Raw genomic sequence first — 16,718 nt, 5'->3', positions numbered from 1 at the left:
ATCTCATCCTCTGTCATCCCCTTCTCCTCCTGCCCCCAATCCCTCCCAGCATCAGGGTCTTTTCCAATGAGTCAACTCTTTGCATGAGATGGCCAAAGCATTGGAGTTTCAGCTTTAGCTTTAGCCCTTCCAAAATGCCTAGTGGGCAGCAATTTCAAGTCTAGCTACTTAGACATCTTCTGCTCTAATTATTATCTGTTTGGATAGAGAAGACAGGAGGCAGATGAAGCACTGAAAGATGTCGAGAAAGAAATGCATGGACAAGTGGAAAAGATAGTGTAAGCCTTAAACACGGATCTATGCCTGCACACCATACTATGTGTGATGGGAGCCAGGTTGGCCTAATGAGGGATGGATCTTTCAAGAAAGATCCATATGAGTTGGCACTGAGAAGTTTGATTCAACTCAAATGTTTGAAGATGATTCTTTGATTCTAAGACTCAAAGCCACTTGTCTCATGTAAGTGCACTTAGTCTAAAAGGGAATATACTTATTGCCTATTTGAACACTGACAGTTCAGTTCAGTTCAGTCACTCAGTCATGTCTGACTCTTTGCGACCTCACGAATTGCAGCACACCAGGCCTCCCAGTCCATCACAAACTCCCAGAGTTTATTCAAACTTTGTCCATCGAGTCGCTGATGCCATCCAGCCAACTCATCCTGTGTCATCCCCTTCTTCTCCTGCCCCCAATCCCTATGAGCATCAGGGTCTTTTCCAATGAGTAAACTCTTTGCATGAGGTGACCAAAGAACTGGAGTTTCAGCTTCAGCATCAGTCCTTCCAATGAACACCCAGGACTGATGTCTTTTAGGATGAACTGGTTGGATCTCCTTGCAGTCCAAGGGCCTCTCAAGAGTCTTCTCCAACACCACAGTTCAAAAGCATCAATTTTGTGGCACTCAGCTTTCTTCCAGATCAACTCTTACATCCATACATGACCACTGGAAAAACCATAGCCTTGACCAGACGGACCTTTGTTGGCAAAATAATGTCTCTGCTTTTTAATATGCTGTCCCTGTTGGTCATAACTTTCCTTCCAAGGAGTAAGCATCTTTTAATTTCATGGCTGCAATCACCATCTGCAGTGATTTTGGAGCCCAAGAAAATATAGTTTGACACTGCTTCCACTGTTTCCCCATCTATTTCCAATAATGTACTCTGCATATAAGTTAAACAAGCAGGGTGATAATATACAGCCTGGACATACTTTTCCTACTTTCCTATTCACACGTACTCGTTTTCCTATTTGGTACCAGTCTGTTGTTCCATGTCCAGTTCTCACTGTTGCTTCCTGACCTACATGTAGGTTTCTCAAACGGCAGGTCAGGTGGTCTGGTATTCCCATCTCTTTCAGAATTTTCCTCTGTTTATTGTGATCTACACAGCCAAAGCCTTTGGCATAGTCAATCAAGCAGAAATAGATGTTTTTCTGGAACTCTCTGGCTTTTTTGATGATCCAGCGGATGTTGGCAATTTGATCTCTGGTTCCTCTGCCTTTCCTAAAACCAGCTTGGACATCTGGAAGTTCACGGTTCATGTATTGCTGAAGCTTGGCTTGGAGAATTTTGAGCATTACTTTACCAGCGTGTGAGATGAGTGCAATAGTGCAGTGGTTTGAGCATTTTTTTGGGAATGCCTTTCTTTGGGATTGCAATGAAAACTGACCTTTTCCAGTCCTTTGGCCACTGCTGAGTTTTCCAAATTTGCTGGTATATTGCATGCGGCACTTTCACAGCATCATCTTTCAGGATTTGAAAGAGCTCAACTGGAATTCCATCACATTCACTAGCTTTCTTCCTAGTGATGCCTTGTAGGGCCCACTTGAGTTCACATTCAGGATGTCTGGCTCTAGGGGAGTGATCACACCATTGTGATTACCTGGGCCATGAAAATCTTCTTTGTACAGTTCTTCTGTGTATTCTTGCCACCTCTTCTTAATATCTTCTCCTTCTATTAGGTCCATACAATTTCTGTCCTTTATCGATCTTATCTTCGCATGAAATATTCCCTTGGTATCTGCAATTTTCTTGAAGAGATCTCTATTCTTTACAATTCTGTTGTTTTCCTTGATTTCTTTGCACTGATCACTGAGGAAGGCTTTCTTATCTCTTCTTGCTATTCTTTGGAACTCTGCATCCAAATGGGAATATCTTTCCTTTTCTCCTTTGCTTTTTGCTTCTCTTCTTATCCCAGCTATTTGTAAGGCCTCCTCAGACAACCATTTTGCCTTTTTGCATTTGTTTTCCATGGGGATGATTATGAACCCTGTCTCCTGTACAATGTCATGAAACTCCATCCATAGTTCATCAGGCACTCTGTCTATCAGTTCTAGTCCCTTAAATCTATTTCTCATTTCCACTGTATAATCATAAGGGATTTGATTTAGGTCATACCTGAATGGTCTAGTGGTTTTTCCTACTTTTTTCAGTTTAATTCTGAATTTGACAATAAAGAGTTCATGATCTGAGTCACAGTCAGCTCCTGATCTTGTTTTTGCTGACTGAGTAGAGCTTCTCCATCTTTGGCTGCAAAGAATATAATCAATCTGATTTCGGTCTCTACCATCTGGTGATGTCCATGTGTAGAGTCTGTTCTTGTGTTATTGGAAGAGGGTGTTTGCTATGACCAGCACGTTCTCTTGCAAAAACTTGATTAGCCTTTGCCCTGCTTCATTTGTACTCCAAGGCCAAATTTTCCTGTCACTACAGGTGTTTTTTTGACTTCCTACTTTTGCATTCCAGTCCCCTAGAATAAAAAGGATATCTTTTTGGGTATTAGTTCTAAAAGGTCTTGTAGGTCTTCATAGAACTGTTCAACTTCAGCTTCTTCAGCATTACTGGTTGGGGCATAGGCTTGGATTACCGTGATATTGAATGGTTTGCCTTGGAAATGCACAGAGATCATTCTGGTGTTTAAGAGATTGCCTCCAAGTACTGCATTTCAGACACTTTTGTTGACCAAGATGGCTACTGCATTTCTTCTAAGGGATTTCTGCCCACAGTAGTAGATATAATGGTCATCTCAGTTAATTTCACCCATTCCAATCCATTTTAGTTCCCTGATTCCTAGAATGTCGACATTCACTCTTGCCATCACCTATTTGACCACTTCCAATTTGCCTTGATTCATGGACCTAACATTCCAGGTTCCTATGCATTATTGCCCTTTACAGCATCAGACCTTGCTTCTATCACTAGTCACATCCACAGCTGGGTATTGGTTTTGCTGTTGTTCCTTCCCTTCATTCTTTCTGGAGTTTTTTCTCCACTGATCTCCAGTAGCATATTGGGCTTCTACCATCCTGGGGAATTCCTCTTTCAGTTACCTGTCATTTTGCCTTTTCATACTGTTCATGGGATTCTCAAAGCAAGAATACTGAAGTGGTTGCCATTCCCTTCTTCAGTGGACCACATTCTGTCAGACCTCTTCATCATGACCCAGCTGTCTTGGGTGGCACCACATGGCATGGCTTAGTTTAATTGAGTTAGACAAGGCTGTGGTCCTGTGATCAGATTGGCTAGATTTCTGTGATTATGGCTTCAGTATGTTTCCCCTTTGATGCCCACTCGCAACACCTACGTCTTACTTGGGTTTCTCTTACCTTGGACGTGGGATATCTCTTCACGGCTGCTCCAGCAAAGCACAGCCACTGCTCCTTACCTTGGACCAGGGGTATCTCCTCACAGCTGCCCCTCCTGACCTTGAACGTGGAGTGGCTCCTCTCGGCCCTCCTCTGCCCTGCTCAGCCACCGCCCCTAACCTCGGACATTGGGTAGCTCCGCTTGGCTGCTCCGGTGCTTGGCACTCACGGTCGCCGCCCCTGACCTTTGCGAGGTGTAGCTACTCACCTCCACACTTCTGTGCGGTCCTTTGCAGCCAGCGTACTTCTGCTTGGTCCATTGCAGCGACCGCGCTTCTGCCAAGAGATACTAAAAATTTACATCACAATAAAATAATTGTAACTATTTCTAATGATGGATGTTCACCAGACTTATTGCAGTGATCATTTTGCAATATATATCAAATAGTTATGTTGTACACCTGAAACCAAAATAACATTATATGTCAATATTATCTATGTATAATGTTACCTGAAACTAAAATAGCATATTTGTCAATATGACCTAGGTATAATGATCATATAATCATTATGTTACATACATAACACATATGCATACCTTCAGTTAAGTTCAATCAGTCATATCCAACTCTTTGAGACCCCATGGACTGACTACAGCACATTAGGCTCCCCTGTCTTCCACCATCACCTGGGACATGCTCAAACTCATGTCCATCAATAAGGTGATACCATCCAACCATCTCATCCTTTGTCATCTCCTTCACCTCCTGCCATCAGTATTTTCCAGCATCAGGGTCTTTTCCAATGAGTCAATTCTTTCCATCAGGTGGCCAAAGTATTGGAACTTCAGCTTAACTATCAATCCTTTCAATGAATATTCAGGGCTGATTTCCTTTAGTATTGACTGGTCTGATCTCCTTGCAGTCCAAGGGACTCTCAGGAGTCTTCTCCAACACTGCAATTCAGAAGCATCAATTACTCTGTGCTCAGTTTCCTTTGGTCCAGCTCTGACATCCATTCTGACTACTGGAAAAACCATAGCTTTGACTAGATGGAAATTTATTTATATATATGTACACACACATATGTAAGTAAAAGTTTTTGAAAAGGAATATGTCTATTTTGGATAAAAAAAGCAAATAAACTAATATAATTTTTTTTCAAATGTGCATTTTACTATCTTGTTTCATCTAAAACCTTATTTTCAAATGTAGTTTATTCTTATGCTCATAAAAGAAACAGAAACATGTCTTAATCTTGTAACATTAACTGTAAAAGCTTATTTACAATAGCAAATCAAAATCACAAAAGTTTGAAACAGATAGGCCTGCCCAGTACTCTGCTCTTGGTCATTTAACCAAGTGATCATTGACTTAATTCCTCCTTGACTCAGAATATCTTGCAGGTGCTTAGTTTACATCAATAAACAAAGGCAGACACGTATCCTCATGGAACAGGTTTTCCAGCTGGGGGAAGACAGATAATCTGCAATAAACATGAATCCAAGTACATTATATGGTATATTAACAGGTGATCTGTACCATGGGAAAAGAAATAGTAAAGCAGAGGATAGGGTTTCGGGAATAATGGTGAAGAAAAGGAGGTGATTTAAAGAAAAAATCTTAGACCACACTAAGGGAATCAAACATGCTTTTTTTTTTTTTTTTTTTCTTGCATTCAAGGTCAAGTTTTCCCCTGTCCAGTCCGGTCATCTTCAAAAATGTTTCCGTCTCTGAGGCTCTATGCAAACTCATGAAAACATGGATGATCTTTATTTTTGTTTCCTCTCGTTTATTTTTATTAGTTGGAGGCTAATTACTTTACAATATTGTAGTGGTTTTTGTCATATATTGACATGAATTAGCCATGGATTTACATGTATTCCCCATCCCGCTCCCCCCCCCCCCCACCTCCCTCTCTACCCGATCCCTCTGGGTCTTCCCAGTGCAGCAAGTCCGAGCACTTGTCTCATGCATCCCACCTGGGCTGGTGATCTGTTTCACCCTAGATAATATACATGTTTCGATGCTGTTCTCTTGAAACATCCCGCCCTCGCCTTCTCCCACAGAGTCCAAAAGTCTGTTCTGTACATCTGTGTCTCTTTTTCTGTTTTGCATATAGGGTTATCATTACCATCTTTCTAAATCCCATATATATGTGTAGTATGGTGTAATGGTCTTTATCGTTCTGGCTAACTTCACTCTGTATAATGGGCTCCAGTTTCACCCATCTCATTAGAACTGATTCAAATTAATTCTTTTTAATGGCTGAGTAATATTCCATGGTGTATATGTACCACAGCTTTCTTATCCATTCATCTGCTGATGGGCATCTAGGTTGCTTCCATGTCCTGGCTATTATAAACAGTGCTGCGATGAACATTGGGGTGCATGTGTCTCTTTCAGATCTGGTTTCCTCAATGTGTATGCCCAGAAGTGGGATTGCTGGGTCATATGCAGTTCTATTTCCAGTTTTTAAGAAATCTCCACACTGTTCTCCATAGCGGCTGTAGTAGTTTGCATTCCCACCAACAGTGTAAGAGGGTTCCCTTTTCTCCACACCCTCTCCAGCATTTATTGCCTGTAGACTTTTGGATAGCAGCCATCCTGACTGGCGTGTAATGGCACCTCATTGTGGTTTTGATTTGCATTTCTCTGATAATGAGTGATGTTGAGCATCTTTTCATGTGTTTGTTAGCCATCTGTATGTCTTCTTTGGAGAAATGTCTGTTTAGTTCTTTGGCCCATTTTTTGATTGGGTCATTTATTTTTCTGGAGTTGAGCTGCAGGGGTTGCTAGTATATTTTTGAGATTAATCCTTTGCTGCTTCATTTGCTATTATCTTCTCCCAATCTGAGGGCTGTCTTTTCACCTTGCTTATAGTTTCCTTTGTTGTGCAAAAGCTTTTAAGTTTCATTAGGTCCCATTTGTTTAGTTTTGCTTTTATTTCCAATATTCTGGGATGTGGGTCATAAAGGATCCTGCTGTGATTTATGTCGGAGAGAGTTTTGCCTATGTTCTCCTCTAGGAGTTTTATAGTTTCTGGTCTTACATTTAGATCTTTAATCCATTTTGAGTTTATTTTTGTGTATGATGTTAGAAAGTGTTCTAGTTTCATTCTTTTACAAGTGGTTGACCAGTTTTCCCAGCACCACTTGTTAAAGAGGTTGTCTTTTTTCCATTGTACATCCTTGCCTCCTTTGTTGAAGATAAGGTGTCCATAGGTTTGTGGATTTATCTCTGGGCTTTCTATTCTGTTCCATTGATCTATATTTCTGTCTTTGTGTCAGTACCATACTGTCTTGATGACTGTGGCTTTGTAGTAGAGTCTGAAGTCAGGCAGGTTGATTCCTCCGGTTCCATTCTTCTTTCTCAAGATTACTTTGGTTATTCGAGGTTTTTTATATTTCCATACAAATTGTGAAATTATTTGTTCTAGTTCTGTGAAAAATACCGTTGGTAGCTTGATAGGGATTGCATTGAATCTATAGATTGCTTTGGGTAGTATAGCCATTTTGACTATATTGATTCTTCCAATCCATGAACACGGTATATTTCTCCATCTGTTTGTGTCCTCTTTGATTTCTTTCACCAGTATTTTATAGTTTTCTATGTATAGGTCTTTTGTTTCTTTAGGTAGATATACTCCTAAGTATTTTTTTCTTTTTGTTGCAATGGTGAATGGTATTGTTTCCTTAATTTCTCTTTCTGTTTTCTCATTGTTAGTGTATAGGAATGCAAGTGATTTCTGTGTGTTAATTTTATATCCTGCAACTTTACTATATTCATTGATTAGCTCTAGTAATTTTCTGGTAGAGTCTTTAGGGTTTTCTATGTAGAGGATCATGTCATCTGCAAACAGCGAGATTTTAACTTCTTGTTTTCGTACCTGGATTCCTATTACTTCTTTTTCTGCTCTGATTGCTGTGGCCAAAACTTCCAAAACTATGTTGAATAGTAGTGTTGAGAGTGGGCACCCTTGTCTTCTTCCTGATTTCAGGGGAAATGCTTTCAATTTTTCACCATTGAGGGTGATGCTTGCTGTGGGTTCGTCATATATAGCTTTTATTATGTTGAGGTATGTTCCTTCTATTCCTGCTTTCTGGAGAGTTTTAATCATAAAAGGATGTTGAATTTTGTCAAAGAGTTTTTCTGCATCTATTGAGATAATCATACGGTTTTTATCTTTCAATTTGTTAATGTGGTGTATTACATTGATTGATTTTCAGATATTAAAGAATCCTTGCATTTCTGGGATAAAGCCCACTTGGTCATGGTGTATGATTTTTTTAATATGTTGTTGGATTCTGTTTGCTAGAATTTTGTTAAGGATTTTTGCATCCATGTTCATCAGTGATATTGGCCTGTAGTTTTCTTTTTTTGTGGCATCTTTGTCTGGTTTTGGAATTAGGATGATGGTGGCCTCAAAGAATGTGTTTGGAAGCTTACCTTCATCTGCAATTTTCTGGAAGAGTTTGAGTAAGATAGTTGTTAGCTCTTCTCTAAATTTTTGGTAGAATTCAGCTGTGAAGCCATCTGGTCCTGGGCTTTTGTTTGCTGGAAGATTTCTGATTACAGTTTCGATTTCCTTGCTTGTGATGGATCTGTTAAGATCTTCTATTTCTTCCTGGTTCAGTTTTGGAAAGTTATACTTTTCTAAGAACTTGTCCATTTCTTCCAAGTTTTCCATTTTATTGGCATAGAGCTGCTGGTAGTAGTCTGTTATGATCCTTTGTAATTCAGTGTTGTCTGTTGTGATCTCTCCATTTTCATTTCTAATTTTGTTAATTTGGTTCTTCTCCCTTTGTTTCTTAATAAGTCTTGCTAATGCTTTGTCAATTTTATTTTTTTCAAAAACCAGCTTTTAGCTTTGTTGACTTTTGCTATGGTCTCTTTAGTTTCTTTTGCATTTATTTCTACCATGCTTTTTAAGATTTCTTTCCTTCTACTAACCCTGGGGTTCTTCATTTCTTCCTTCTCTGGTTGCTTTAGGTGTAGAGTTAGGTTATTTATTGACTTTTTTCTTGTTTCTTGAGGTAGGCCTGTAATGCTATGAATCTTCCCCTTAGCACTGCTTTTACAGTATCCCATAGGTTTTGGGTTTTTGTGTTTTCATTTTCATTTATTTCTATGCATATTTTGATTTCTTTTTTGATTTCTTCTATGATTTGTTGCTTATTCAGAAGCGTGTTGTTTAGCCTCCATATGTTTGAATTTTTAATAATTTTTTCCTGTAATTGAGATCTAATCTTACTGCACTGTGGTCAGAAAAGATGACTGGAATGAATTCAATTTTTTTGAATTTACCAAGACTAGATTTATGGCCCAGGATGTGATCTATTCTGGAGAAGGTTCCGTGTGCACTTGAGAAAAAGGTGAAGTTGACTGTTTTGGGGTGAAACGTCCTATAGATGTCAATTAGGTCTAGCTGGTCCATTGTGTCACTTAAGTTTATATTTCCTTGTTAATTTTCTGTTTAGTTGGTCTATCCATAGTTGTGAGTGGGGTATTAAAGTCTCCCACTATTTATGTGTTACTATTAATTTCCTCTTTCATACTCGTTAGCATTTGCCTTACGTATTGCGGTGCTCCTATGTTGGGTGCATATATATTTATAATTGTTATATCTTCTTCAGGATTGATCCTTTGATCATTATGTAGTGTCCTTCTTTGTCTCTTTTCACAGCCTTTATTTGAAAGTCTATTTTATCTGATGTGAGTATTGCAACTCCTGCTTTCTTTTGGCCTCTGTTTGCGTGAAATATTTTTTACAGCCCTTCACTTTTAGTCTGTATGTGTCCCTTGTTTTGAGGTGGGTCTCTTGTAGACAGCATATATAGGGGTCTTGTTTTTATATCCATTCAGCCAGTCTTTGTCTTTTCATTGGGTGGGGCATTCAACCCATTTACATTTAAGGTAATTATTGATAAGTATGGTCCTGTTGTCATTTACTTTGTTGTTTTGGGTTCGCGTATATACACCGTTTCTGTGTTTCCTGTCTAGAGAAAATCCTTTAAACATGGATGTATTGAACATTCTGCCTCTCTTCAGTTGAACTGGTTTCATAAAAAATTTTTGGTAAACTACCCCAAATTAAGTAACATTTTATGCAGCAAATTTTGATAATTTTCTGTTTCCTGAAGAACTAACCTCCAAATTATTTTCCATTTTTTCAAAACACTGTCAGTGACCTAATTTTATTATGTAAAAATATTCTATATGCATTGCTATTCTAATATATTTGTGACATTTTAAAAATATACACAAAATATAAACTAAATGACAGTGAGATAAAAATAAATAGACATGGAATTGCTAACATTTTCTTCCCCAGGGGATGAGGCCACTCATTTTTATGGCCACTGGGTTAATGGATTCTAAATGTACAGACACAATGATATGAGTTGTTTAACTATCATAATAAAGTAATTTCTTTACATATAGCTTCAATCAACGTTCTCAGAATACCACAAGGAGCCAAGAATAAAATTATATGTGAATAACTCTCTTCATATGCATATGTCAAATTTTGGGAGCTCAATTAAGTAATCATCTTTAGTTCTTTTGTTATTCCATCAATTCATCTACTGGTAAATAATCCAAACTCTACAATAGATATCTTTGTTCAGGGTTTAAATCTCATGTCATAATAAAAGTGGAGCAATGGCCTAGAAGAATGAATAAAATGTCATATGGATATCATTATATATATATGCATTTGTAAAGAGAATTAATGAAAAAATACAGAAGACTTACAGTTTGCTGAAACAGAAAGCGAACTCACTCAGAGCTGTATATATACATCACCTAGAAGAAATACTTTCTCAGCTTCTGATGACTTCTAAAGAAACGGACTCCATGACTTTCATCTCCAGCCTACTGTGGACTCCTTTCCTTTTTCTTCCTCAACTTCCCTACATGAAATCTCTTCCCTAGGTTATAAAACACTTCTTGGGCTTCTGGTTCAGACAAGATGGCCTTGATCTCTTTGTGCCCACTCCTTTGTTTGTTCTGGACAAAAGAAGAGACCACTAAAGGAGACCTTGTATATTTGGCAAGAAGAAGGGGAACTAGTTTAGGGCCTGAAGAATGAAAGAGCAACAGAGCAGCACCTAAGAGAAGACAACCCAGGCCCAGCATTCCTGAACTCCAACCTAGCATCAGAAGGCAGCCTGAGAAGGGCTGTTCCTCCCAAAGAATAAATGTGAAGGAACAGCAGGTAGTGGTTTAGTTGCCAAGTTATGTCTGACTCTTTGTGACCCCATGGACTGTAACCCCCTGGGGTTCTCTGTCCATGGAATTCTCCAGGCCAGAATCCAGATTCCCATGTCTTCCCCCAGGGGATCTTCCCAACCCAAGGACTGAATCCAAGTCTTCAAAAGGCAAGTGGATTCCTTACTGCCTGAGCCACCAGGAAAGCCCAAGAAACTCAATAATGGCATGGCTATTTGGAAAATAAAAGGATAAAAATATATGTTAATATTAGATAAAGTCGATTTGAGAGCAAAGAAAATTTCCATAGACAAAGGAATACAAGGACATTACATAAAGGAAAAAAGAGTGGAATCCCTGGGTCAGGAAGATCCCCTGGAGGAGGGCATGGTAACCCACCTTAACATTCTTTCCTGGAGAATCCCTATGGACAGAGGAGTCTGGCAGGCTATATAGTCCATGGGGTCACAAAGAGTTGGACATGACTGGTCACTTAGCACACATGTAAGAGAGGAAAAGTTAAATGTCCTCACCAAAATGATCTTGAAAAGTAAATATGTGAGGAGATATTAATAGATATTTTAAATAAATCAATGAGGAAATCCATTAATAATGTATACCTATTTAAATTGTCCTGTATACTTTAAATATCTGGCTCTTTATCAGCAAAATATATTTTAAAAATACTGAAAAGAGAAAAATAGCAATAATTTCAATGCTTTTTATATAATTTTGTAGGTATTTCAGACATTACACTTGAAATGTAAAAGGGTTTCTTTTCTTTTTCTTTATTCCAGATAATAACCAGTGGGATTCACTGGATATTCATAAAAAGAAGAAACCTTGGAAATTATCTAGGCAATCCTCCCATATTAAGGATATATAAGTAAATCCAGGAATGATTAAGTCACTTATTTAAACTAACAAAACTGAGTGCAAAAGTAGAAATAGAAACCAGGTTTCCTAGGTTTAAGTGAATCTTTACCGAATTACCCAGCAAATGGAAATATCTCCTGTGCTCTGCAAAACTTGATCTTATCTCTTTCACAGAAATGATCATATTCCACCTTGTATTCACTGTCCAGTTAGCATAAGTTTTACCAAGTAAATTATATTCATTGAAGTTTCAATCCTGGCATTTTTGTTCTTCTCATTCATATTCTCACACATGGCTAAAGCTCTTTATAAATGTGTTCTCCCTGGAATACCCTCTCTGTCTTACCTGATTACCTCCTCAACATCTTTCAGATCTCAGTAAAAACCACTTCCTCAAAACAGCATTTCCTGACTCTGACACAGCTCAGGTCTCCTTGTCATGTGGACATATGGAATTCCTGTGCTATTGCCTCTCAAACATGCCCCAGTTGTGGTGCAACATTTAACTATCAAATTCATTTCATTTCTGCTTTTCTATTAAAATTTAAGTACTAATTTACAAAGTCCACATGTATGCTCTTCACTATAGTCCATTCTTTGCATCCAACAGGATTTGTTAGGTGTTTGTTCAGTGAAACACTTCTATTCATGCAGAATAGACATACAGATGGCTAACACATGAAAAGATGCTCAAAATGTCAATGAAGTCTTGATGCTCACAGCATACAGTGAATTAAAACCATTGAGGTCTTTTCTTCCCATCCAAACCTCATACATGATTTTTGGAAATAATTACAGAAATAGAACTGTGGGGGCTTCCCTTGTGGCTCAGCTGGTAAAAAAAAATCTGCCTGCAATTTGGGAGGCCTAGGTTTGATCCCTGGGTTGGGAGGGTTCCCTGGAGAAGGGAAAGGCTACCCACTCCAGTATTCTGGCCTGGAGAATTCCATGGACTACATAGTCCATGGGTTAACAAAGAGTCGGACACGACTGAGTGATTTTCACTTTCACAGAACTGTGGATGCATTTGCTTTTAATTATTACCCTATTAGATGGAAAGCAATGGATATTCAGCCTTTTATTTCACATACACTAGCCCTCACAGTTTCCTGTCCTAAGATAATGTGATAATCGTGTCACTGACCAAAAGGCTGAATAGGACAGAACTAGACACAGTGTTGTGAAAGTGCTGCATGCAATATGTCATCAAATTTGGAAAACTCATCAGTGGCCACAGGACTGGAAAAGGTCAATTTTCATTCCAATCCCAAAGAAAGGCAATCCCAAACAATGCTCACACTACCACACAATTGTGCTCATCTCACATGCTAGTAAAGTAATGCTCAAAATTCTCTAAACTTGGCTTTATCAATATATGAACTGTGAACATCCAGATGTTCAAGCTGGTTTTAGAAAAGGCAGAGGAACAGAGATCAAATTGCCAATATCTGCTGGATCATTGAAAATGCAAGAGAGTTCCAGAAAAACATCTATTTCTGCTTTTTTACTATGCCAAAGCCGTTTACTGTGTGGATCACTATAAACTGAGGAAAATTCTGAAATAGATGGGATTACCAGACCACCTGACCTACCTCTTGAGAAACCTATATGCAGGTAAGGAAGCAACAGTTAGAACTGAACATGGACCAACAACTGGTTCCAAATAGGAAAAGGAGTATGTCAAGGCTGTATATTGACACCCTGCTTATTTAACTTATATGCAGAATACGTCATGAGAAACGCTGTGCTGGAAGAAGCACAAGCTGGAATCACGATTGCTGGGAGAAATATCGGTAACCTCAGATATGCAGATGACACCACCCTTATGGCAGAAAGTGAAGAGGAACTAAATAGCCTCTTGATAAAAGTGAAAGGGGAGAGTGAAAAAGTTGGCCTAAAGCTCAACATTCAGAAAACTAAGATCATGGCATCTGGTCCCATCACTTCATGGGAAATAGATGGGGAAACAGTGGAAGCAGTATCAGACTATATTTCTGGGGGCTCGAGAATCACTACAGATGGTGATTTTAGCCATGTAATTAAAAGACGCTTACTCCTTGGAAGCAAAATATGACCAACCTGCATAGCATATTAAAAAGCACAGACATTACTTTGCCAAAAAAGGTCCGTCTAGTCAAGTTTATGGTTTCCAGTGGTCATGTATGGTGGTGAGAGTCAGACTGTGAAGAAAGCAGAGCACCGAAAAATTGATGCTTTTGAACTGTGGTGTTGGAGAAGACTCTTGAGAGTCCCTTGGATGGCAAGGAGATCCCAGCAGTCCATCCTAAAGGAGATCAGTCCTGGGTTTTCATTGGATGGACTGATGCTGAAGCTGAAACTCCAATACTTTGGCTACCTCATGTGAAGAGTTGACTCATTAGAAAAGGCCCTGAGGCTGGGAGGGATTGGGGGCAGGAGAAGGGGATGACAGAGGATGAGATGGCTGGCTGGCATCACTGACTCGATGGGCACGAGCTTGAGTAAACTCCGGGAGTTGGTGATAGACAGGGAGGCCTGACGTGCTGCGATTCGTGTGGTCGCAAAGAGTCGGACACGACTGAGCGACTGAACTGACTGAGAGACAGTGCCCTGAACCTGCACCTGAGTCTCCTTTTGACCATAAGGTCTTAACTTCACTAGAGGAGTTCAGTTACTTAGCTGTACTCTCTGATCATGACAGATGAAAATACTTCAAGGAGTATCTACAAATCAAATATTCTTGCATTGTACACAAACACCTAATCTCTCTCTGAATGTACAAAAAAATTCACCTCTTTACTGAAGTGTTACCTTCTTTTCCTAGATGAAAGTACCATCTTTCTCCTTATTGCTTCCTAATTTCATTCTCACCATTTTTATCTCACTGACCACACTCTGTCTTATAGTTACTTATCTGAACAACACCAATTCCCACTGCTTTAATTCAGTTTCCTTGGATCTATAAAGGCTGCACTAACTACCCTGAAGTTACCATTTACTGAATATAAACCATGGCAGAAACTCGTATTTTTCACAGACCAGCTTATTTGTTCCTTTTGAGGTAAATATAACAATTAAAAGCAAAGTACTCAGCCTCTGGTATTTTGGATACACTGACAACTGGACAAAATATTAACTGCTATTACAGATAAAAGTTCTTTTTGTGTCTCTCTTTTTTTTTCCCTTTGAGGAAAAACTTGTATTAAGATAGCTTTCAGGTGAATAAAAACAGGACCAGTATATTAACTGGAAAAAAAAACACTGTTGCAGGAAACAAAAGTAAACAAATAATGCATCTTCTGTATACGTGAAGACTCATTTTATTGGGAGCTGTTGGCTCAGAGAGTAAAGAGTCCTCCTGCACTATAGGAAACCTGCATTCCATCCCTGGTCAGGGAGATCCCTGGAAGAGGACATGTCAAACCACTCTAGTATTCTTGCCTAGAGAATCCCCATGGACAGAGGATCCTGGTGGGTTGCAGCCATGGGATCATCAGACCATGGGGTCATTAAGCGTTGGACACAACTGAGAAATTACACATAGCAAAATTCCTCAAGGTGACATACTGACATTTAGAAACAGTTTCTCTCACTAGTATGTTTAACTACAACTCCTGCTTTTCCAACGCAAGACCGAAGATAAATGTAGCATTCCAAAACAATCAACTAATGATTTCTATCAAGGAATTTTTCTTAAAGCTAAGTTAGAGAAATACATTGTGAGATAGAGCACATAATGAGAAGAAGAAGAGAGCCAAACATGGAAGCTGCATAACAAATCGATAATATTCTTTTCAAGAAAAAGAATAAAACCTCAGTTTGGGATCATGCTTGATACTGAGATTTGCATAATCTTTGGAAATGTAAAGGATTTTCTACTCTAATTTCCTTGTTTAGTTGAGAAAACCAAGGCCTAGAGAAGTGAAGATAAGTTTTCTAAGCCAAAGAGCAGTTATGTTAGGATTCTGATGAGAGCCCAGTGACAGGCCTTAGGGTCCAATTGCTTCACCTTTAGGCTGACAGGCTGGTGATTGGGGTTCCAGTAATGGTCTTGTTTTCAGGCTGAATTGCTTTTACTTTGGGAAACCTCTGTCTTTGCTCTTAACACCTTCAACTGATCCCATAAAATCCACAATCTATTTGTTTACATGATAATTACATCCAAGGAAATATCTTCCCAGGTGAGCATGTCAAAGAACTACAATTTGAAAGAAATGTTAAGTTCTATGGAGTATGTTACCTCATGCCACAAGAATTGAATATCCATGCTACCTGTTCCAAATTCATGATCTTGGAAGGGAAAACATGACTGAGAGATTTCTTTTTTCCCATTTAATAATGTTCAGTGTTTTAGTGCATGCAGGCTGCTGTTACAAAATGCCAGAGGCAGGGTGGTTTATAAACCACGTTATCTATCACTGGTCTGGAGGCTAGAAGTCCAAGATCAGGGTGCCAGCATGGTTGAGTGAGTGAGGGCCTCTTCCAGGACATATCCCTAAATAGAAGGGATGAGCAAGTATTTCAGGCCTCTTTCACAAGAGCCCTAATCCCATTCATGTGGGTGCTGCACTCATGACCTAATTATTTTCAAATGGTCCCATCATCTAAAATCGTCACTTTGGGGAATAGGTTTTCAAAATTGGAATTTTGGGAGAACACAACCATTAGGCCATTGTCCCCAATGAGGAGACTGACTTGTCTAAGGTAACCCTGTGCCTCGTGCTACTGAATGCTCTGTGGTACTGATAGGAAGCCAAGGACTAAGGAATTATAGATTTCTCCTGGCATATACCCAGGGTATTGCAGAGTTTTGAAAGGTACAGATAAAAACTGCCCAGGGAAAAAAGCATATAGGGCAGAGTCAAAGACAGTGTGAGCATGGAACTTTTGGTTTCCTCTTCCCAGGGTGTCATGGGCAGCTTTGTGTTCCCAGCACCGATGTGCCAACAGTGAGCACTTGCAGACACGGGAGCTCACTCCAGGCTCTGTGTCCAGTGGTTTAACTGGGGCTCCACCTCGTAGGCATGATTAACTGTCCATACAGCTGATCTCAGCTTCAAACCCCTCTAG

This window comes from Dama dama, chromosome 7, assembly GCF_033118175.1.
Source record: "Dama dama isolate Ldn47 chromosome 7, ASM3311817v1, whole genome shotgun sequence".
Lineage (NCBI taxonomy): Eukaryota > Metazoa > Chordata > Mammalia > Artiodactyla > Cervidae > Dama > Dama dama.
The sequence above is the reverse complement of the archived record's forward strand: the minus strand, read 5'-3'. Positions refer to the sequence as shown.